This window comes from Oncorhynchus keta, chromosome 9, assembly GCF_023373465.1.
Source record: "Oncorhynchus keta strain PuntledgeMale-10-30-2019 chromosome 9, Oket_V2, whole genome shotgun sequence".
Lineage (NCBI taxonomy): Eukaryota > Metazoa > Chordata > Actinopteri > Salmoniformes > Salmonidae > Oncorhynchus > Oncorhynchus keta.
The window spans coordinates 6,716,972-6,724,362 of NC_068429.1; the positions used below are offsets into that span (position 1 = coordinate 6,716,972).

General features: G+C 44.0%; 1 protein-coding gene across 50 annotated transcripts in view; it reads right to left on the reverse strand.

Annotated features, from left to right (window-relative positions):
- The window catches only part of LOC118373116 (WD repeat-containing protein 7), a 401,772-nt gene that overhangs the window by 191,552 nt on the left and 202,829 nt on the right, over positions 1–7,391 (reverse strand). The window lies entirely within an intron of this gene.

Genomic DNA, 7,391 nt, shown 5'->3' on the forward strand with positions numbered 1-7,391 from the left:
GTTTCCCTCTCTTCTGCTGATGCAACGGTGGCCCGAATTCAACCCTGTTCCCTTTATTGTGTCCTATGGGATCTCATAGAAAGTAGTGCACTATAAAGGGGACAGGGTGCCAGTTGGGATGGCGACAGTGTCTCTGGGTCCCCAGGACAAACAAAACAAAGCCTCCTCCTCATCTCATCTCCTGTAAATTAACTGATACTGCCTCATGTCCTCACTACTTTAATCAATTTCTATATCTCATTTCAGCTCTTTTGTTTGTGTGAGAGACACAGAAGGAGAGACACAGAGAGAGAGTGACACAGAGAGAGAGTGACACAGAGAGAGTGACACAGAGAGAGTGACACAGAGAGAGTGACACAGAGAGAGTGACACAGAGAGAGTGACACAGAGAGAGTGACACAGAGAGAGTGTGAGTGAGCGACTCTGTACTGGTATCCCAGTGTATATAGCCAGTTACCATTGACTCTGTACTGGTATCCCAGCATATATAGCCAGTTACTATCGACTCGGTACTGGTATCCCAGTGTATATGGCCAGTTACTATCGACTCGGTACTGGTATCCCAGTGTATATAGCCAGTCACCATCCGGTACTGGTATCCCAGCGCATATAGCCTGTTACTATTGACTAGGTACTGGTATCCCAGCGCATATAGCCTGTTACTATTGACTCGGTACTGGTATCCCAGTGTATATAGCCAGTTACTATCGATTAGGTACTGGTATCCCAGTGTATATAGCCAGTTACTATCGACTCTGTACTGGTATCCCAGTGTATATAGCCAATTACTATTGACTAGGTACTGGTATCCCAGTGTATATAGCCAGTTACTATCGACTCTGTACTGGTATCCCAGTGTATATAGCCAATTACTATTGACTAGGTACTGGTATCCCAGTGTATATAGCCAGTTACTATCGACTCTGTACTGGTATCCCAGTGTATATAGCCAGTTACTATCGACTCTGTACTGGTATCCCAGTGTATATAGCCAGTTACTATCGACTCGGTACTGGTATCCCAGTGTATATAGCCAGTTACTATCGACTCTGTACTGGTATCCCAGTGTATATAGCCAGTTACTATCGACTCTGTACTGGTATCCCAGTGTATATAGCCAGTTACTATCGACTCGGTACTGGTATCCCAGTGTATATAGCCAGTTACCATCGACTCGGTACTGGTATCCCAGTGTATATAGCCAGTTACTATCGACTCGGTACTGGTATCCCAGTGTATATAGCCAGTTACCATCGACTCGGTACTGGTATCCCAGTGTATATAGCCAGTTACTATCGACTCTGTACTGGTATCCCAAGTTATTGTTACTCACTGTGGATTTAAACAAATACTTTCTCTACTTTCTTTCTCTCTGCATTGTTGAGAAGGACACGTCAGTAAGCATTTCACTGTTAGTCTACACTAGTTGTTGACCAAGCAAGTGACAAATAACATTTGATGTGATAGTGTGTGTGTGTGTGTGTGTGTGTGTGTGTGTGTGTGTGTGTGTGTGTGTGTGTGTTTCCTGAAACAATTGAATGGCTCGGCAGAGAAAAAGGAGCCATTCCGTAAATCAATACACATCTAATCAATAAACAACTTGTTCATACTCCGCACTTGGCTATCTTTCCCCGTCACTGTTTACGCAGGGGTCAAATGTCATCAACCAGACCCTGCTAGCAGCAGCACCTCTCTGCCAGGTCCCCATTCACAAAAGAGGTTTCTAAAAGGCAAGACTAATTGAAGCATGTTTTTACATGAGAGAGCATCCAAAATGGCACCCTATTCTGGATCTAGTGCACTACTTTAACCAGGGGAATATGTAGGGAATAGGGTGCCATTTGAGACTACAATAGTATACTACAATACTACAGTATATAACAATACTACATCTACAGTATACAACAATACTACATCTACAGTATACAACAATACTACATCTAGTATAGTCTACTACATCTACTACAGTATATAACAATACCACATCTACAGTATACAACAATACTACATATAGTATAGTATACTACATCTACTACTGTAGACAACACTATCGCATCCAGTATAGTATACTACAATAGTACATCTAGTATAGTATACTACAATATTACATCCAGTATATTATACTACAATGTTTCATCTAGTATAGTACAATATTACATCTAGTATAGTACACTACTACAATATTACATCTAGTATACTACAATATTACACCTACTAGAGTATACTACCATATTACATCTAGTATACTACAATATTACATCTAGTATATTATACTACAATTACATCCACATAGTATGCTACAATATTACACCCACTAGAGTATTCTACAATATTACATCTAGTATAGTATACTACAATATTACATCCAGTGTAGTATACTACAATATTACATCCACTATAGTATACTACAATATTATATCCACTCGTGTATGCTACAATATTACATTTAGTATGCTACAATATTACATCCAATATAGTATACTACAATATTACATCACCTATAGTATACTACAATATTACATCCCCTATAGTATACTACAATATTACATCCCCTATATTATACTACAATATTACATCCACTATAGTATACTACAATATTACATCACCTATAGTATACTACAATATTACATCACCTATATTATACTACAATATTACATCACCTATAATATACTACAGAAAGGCAAATGCAACCAGGCACCAACCCCAACCAGGCACCAACCAAAACCCAACAAGGCACCAACCAAGCCCCAACCAGGCACCAACCAAAACCCAACAAGGCACCAACCAAACCCCAACCAGGCACCAACCAAACAAGGCACCAACCAAACCCCAATCAGGCACCAACCAAACCCCAACCAGGCACCAACCAAACCCCAACCAGGCACCAACCAAACACCAACCAGGCACCAACCAAGCCCCAACCAGGCACCAACCAAACCCCAACCAGGCACCAACCAGACACCAACCAAACCTCAACCAGGCACCAACCAAGCCCCAACCAGGCACCAACCAGACACCAACCAAACCCCAACAATGCACCAACCAAACCCCAACAATGCACCAACCAAACCCCAACAAGGCACCAACCAAACCCCAACAATGCACCAACCAAACCCCAACAATGCACCAACCAAACCCCAACAAGGCACCAACCAAACCCCAACAAGGCACCAACCAAACCCCAACAATGCACCAACCAAACCCCAACAATGCACCAACCAAACCCCAACAATGCACCAACCAAACCCCAACAAGGCACCAACCAAACCCCAACAATGCACCAACCAAACCCCAACAATGCACCAACCAAACCCCAACAAGGCACCAACCAAACCCCAACAAGGCACCAACCAAACCCCAACAAGGCACCAACCAAACCCCAACAAGGCACCAACCAAACCCCAACAAGGCACCAACCAAACCCCAACAAGGCACCAACCAAACCCCAACCAGGCACCAACAAAACCCCAACAAGGCACCAACCAAACCCCAACCAGGCACCAACAAAACCCCAACCAAACAAAAACCAGTTACCAACCAAACCGGTTCCAAATGCTGCCTGACATTCCTCTCCATTCAACCACTCACTGGGGAGGAGAGAGAGACAGAGTAATGAGCAAATGTCAAATGTTCTTTTTGACCAAATTACCGTATGACAGACCACGTATTCACCCTGCACACCCTAATTGACAAACAAACCAAAAGAAACTCCAATATCTACTTGGTGAAATACCACAGTGTTCCATCACAGCAGCAAGATTTGTGACTTGTTGCCACAAGAAAAGGGCAACCAGTAAGGAACAAACACCGAGTGAGTGAGTGAGTGAGTGAGTGAGTGAGTGAGTGAGTGAGTGAGGGAGAGAGAGTGAGAGAGAGAGAGTGAGAGAGAGAGTGAGAGAGAAACCTGTTTTCTCCATCTCTCTAAAACTAGTCAAAACATGAGGTCTACACCTCCATTTACTGGGACGACAAATAAAATGAGTTGTGCTTCCACCTCTTGGGCTGCTTTAGACAGTAATTATCAAACTTAAGTAACATTTCTTTGTATGAAACGATTTGAAGGCAGGAAATGAGGGAGGGATAAAGGCAGGGAGACAGAGAAGTGTGTAAAGGACGTGTGTGTGTGTGTGTGTGTGTGTGTGTGTGTGTGTGTGTGTGTGTGTGTAAGGCGAGAGGGAGGACGTGTGTGTGTGTGTGTGTGTGTGTGTGTGTGTGTGTGTGTGTGTGTGTGTGTGTGTGTGTGTGTGTGTGTGTGGAAGGCGAGAGGGAGGACGTGTGTGTGTGTGTGTGTGTGTGGAAGGCGAGAGGGAGGACGTGTGTGTGTGTGTGTGTGTGTGTGTGTGTGTGTGTGTGTGTGTGTGTGTGTGAAGGCGAGAGGGAGGACGTGTGTGTGTGTGTGTGTGTGTGTGTGTGTGTGTGTGTGTGTGTGTGTGTGTGTGTAAGGCGAGAGGAGGACGTGTGTGTGTGTGTGTGTGTGTGTGTGTGTGTGTGTGTGTGTGTGTGTGTGTGTGTGTGTGTGTGGAAGGCGAGAGGGAGGACGTGTGTGTGTGGAAGGCGAGAGGGAGGACGTGTGTGTGTGTGGAAGGCGAGAGGGAGGACGTGTGTGTGTGTGTGTGTGTGTGTGTGTGTGTGTGTGTGTGTGTGTGTGTGTGTGTGTGTGTGTGTGTGTGTGTGTGTGTGTGTGTGTGTGTGTGTGTACAACTAAAGCCTTAATGAGTCCTTTGAATTCGAGGCTCCCCTCTTCTCATTCATGTGTCATTCTCTAACGCTGGACTGTGTGCTGTATGGGGCTGGGGCCAGAACAGGTGCATCGGATGAATACAGGCAGCAAGGCAGGCAGCAAGGTAGCTGCCTGCCTCCAAGCAGGACGTGTCTCTGTGACACTCTGTACCCATTGTTCAAGCTGTTTATCTGCAACCTTTTCAGCTGGAAACAATTTAGCTCCCCTTCCCTCCCTCCCCCCACCCCAAAACCCTCATTACTCCCACCCCAGTTATGGATCTGTCATCCTTATTGAAAGCATTCGTATTCCCGTTCTTAACTTTTGTGTATGTGACCGCATTCACATAGAAATGCGTGTTATAGATCTGTCGTTCACATCGAAAGCAAGTCTAAGAAGCGGTAGATCTGTTCTATGTGCTCTATTTCTATGCTTCCTGTTGTTAAGTTTTGTTTTTGAGTCTTTTACTTTCAGTTTTATACACCAGCTTCAAAACAGCCCAAAACATTTTGTTGTTGTTGTTGCTTATGGAAAATATATTTAATTGTGGTTTAGATGGTACCTCTACACTATACTTGCTTGTTTTCTCACATAAACTGAAATTAGCCGAACTATTCAAATTTTAGCAACCAGGAAATGGCGGTTGGTGATTTCGGCACAGTACATCTTTAAATAAAAGTTGAACTCCACCCAGCAGGCCCGTCTCCACAACTCCCCTGGAACACCAACACAAGGCAAAGGGTCCCAGTTGGGGACCATCTGTCCGGGCTCCACAACGCCACAGCAGGGCTCACCCAGCAGCATAAATCACCCACCCAACGTGGTTCCCGCTGGGATCAGTTTAAGGGGCTTAGGCCGGGGCCGGGCTAGGGGGAGCTATAGGGGGCCGGGCGAGGGGGAGCTATAGGGGGCTGGCGAGGGGAGCTATAGGGGGCTGGCGAGGGGGAGCTATAGGGGCCGGGATAGGGGGAGCTATAGGGGGCCGGGCGAGGGGAGCTATAGGGGGCCGGGCGAGGGGGAGCTATAGGGGGCCTGGCGAGGGGAGCTATAGGGGGCCGGCCGAGGGGGAGCTATAGGGGGCTGGCGAAGGGGAGCTAAAGGGGCCGGGCTAGGGGGAGCTATAGGGGCCGGGCTAGGGGGAGCTATAGGGGCCGGGCTAGGGGGAGCTATAGGGGCCGGGCTAGGGGGAGCTAGCCCTCTCCTCTCCTGCCCTCTGCACTCTCCTCTCCACTCTCCAGACAGCACTCTTCAAAGCTGTTGCTTTTTTAAAAACAGCATTAGTTATTTTATTCCCTGGTCAGATCAAGTTGATCACTCACCAGGTCACCTGTGTTTGAGAAATTAAACAGATCTCTGATCTCCTTCTGTTGTTATCGTCAGTTCCCGCTTCAGTTCAGACAATATGGACACTGCTGTGTGTTAAGTGTGTGTGAGCTACTCTTAATAACAAATACATTCTCTGTCTTGGTCGGGAGAAATATGTATATTTGTAGTTTCAGGTATTACGCTAACAATAACAATATGCCACCTAACAGATGATTTATCCAACGCCTCTCACAGTACAATGAGTACATTTTGTGTAAATGAGATTTTGTATGTGATTTGTATATGCATGTGATTTAGTATGTGTATTTGGTTATGCATGTGATTTTGTACGTGGTTTTGTATATTGCATGTGCTTTTATATGTATATGTGATTTTATATGTGCATGTGATATTGTATGTGTATGTGATTTTGTATGTGTATGTGATTTTGTATGTGATATTGTATATGCATGTGATATTGTATATGCATGTGATTTTGTATATGCATGTGATTGTGTATGTGCATGTGATTGTGTATGTGCATGTGATTGTGTATGTGCATGTGATTGTGTATGTGCATGTGATTGTGTATGTGCATGTGATTGTGTATGTGCATGTGATTGTGTATGTGCATGTGATTTTGTATGTGCATGTGATATTGTATATGCATGTAATTGTGTATGTGTATGTGATATTGTATATGCATGTAATTGTGTATGTGTATGTGATTTTGTATGTGGTTTTGTATGTGCATGTGATTTTGTATATGCATGTGATTTTGTATGTGCATGTGATTTTGTATGTGATTTTGTATGTGCATGTGATTTTGCATGTGATTTTGCATGGGCATGTGCTTTTGTATGTGCATGTGCTTTTGTATGTGCATGTGCTTTTGTATGTGCATGTGCTTTTGTATGTGCATGTGCTTTTGTATGTGCATGTGCTTTTGTATGTGCATGTGCTTTTGTATGTGCATGTGCTTTTGTATGTGCATGTGCTTTTGTATGTGCATGTGCTTTTGTATGTGCATGTGCTTTTGTATGTGCATGTGCTTTTGTATGTGCATGTGCTTTTGTATGTGATTTTGCATGGGCATGTGATTTTGTATGTGATTTTGTATTTGCATGTGATTTTGTATGTGATTTTGTATGTGCATGTGATTTTGTATTTGCATGTGGTTTTGTATGTGATTTTGTATGTGCATGTGGTTTTGTATTTGCATGTGGTTTTGTATGTGCATGTGGTTTTGTATGCATGTGATTTTGTATGTGTATGTGATATTGTATGTGAATTGAACCCATAACCAGAAGAGGGCAGCTAGCCTGTATGGATCGTTTGAGACAAAGAGCACAATAATCCTTATGGA